The sequence below is a fragment of the Rhea pennata genome, chromosome 21 (genome assembly GCF_028389875.1).
Source record: "Rhea pennata isolate bPtePen1 chromosome 21, bPtePen1.pri, whole genome shotgun sequence".
Taxonomy (NCBI): Eukaryota; Metazoa; Chordata; class Aves; order Rheiformes; family Rheidae; genus Rhea; species Rhea pennata.
Window position 1 is genome coordinate 4,322,501 of NC_084683.1, and position 704 is coordinate 4,323,204.

A 704-nucleotide genomic window follows, 5' to 3' on the forward strand; every position below is an offset into this window, starting at 1 on the left:
CGGGCGGCCGGCCGCCCCGCCCCGGAGGGGAACGGGGGACCAGCGCACCACCGGGAGAGCGGTGGAGGAAAGCCCATTCGGCGGCACTGGCGAGCGGTGGCGGGCGGCGGCGACAGGCGCCGGGCCGCCGCGACCCGCCGGCCCTGGGGGCCCGGCGGGACGAACTCCGCGAAGCGGGCGCTCCGGGAGCGGGGGTTTCCCGAGTCTGCACTTAGGGGGACGAAGGCCCAGCCGCACGGGGCGCGGGCCTGCGAGGCACCCCAGCCGCGTCACACCGCACCTGCCGCACAGCGGCGGCCCCCGAGCCCGGCGGGCAAGGAGGGGGAGGCAGGCGCGGCGGGGCACGCCGGCCGCGGCGGACGGGCGACAGAGCCGGGCGGGTCAGCCGCGAGACCGGGGCCGCCGGTGCACGCACCGGGGTCCCAGCTCCGCCGCTGCCGCCGGCTCGCCGCCGCCGCCGCGCACCGCCGCCGCCGCGCCCTTCCCCCTCCGCCCCCCCGGGAGGGACGGCACCGCTGCACCAACAGGGCGGGTGACGATTGACCGTCAAGCGACGCTCAGACAGGCGTAGCCCCGGGAGGAACCCGGGGCCGCAAGTGCGTTCGAAGTGTCGATGATCAATGTGTCCTGCAATTCACATTAATTCTCGCAGCTAGCTGCGTTCTTCATCGACGCACGAGCCGAGTGATCCACCGCTAAGAGTT

At 76.0% G+C, this 704-nt stretch overlaps 1 non-coding gene across 1 annotated transcript; it reads right to left on the reverse strand.

Moving 5' to 3' along the window:
* Positions 1–551: 551 nt before the first annotated feature.
* On the reverse strand, positions 552–704 carry LOC134149805 (5.8S ribosomal RNA). Its single transcript, XR_009960498.1, has one exon. It is a non-coding gene; the product is annotated as a 5.8S ribosomal RNA (ribosomal RNA).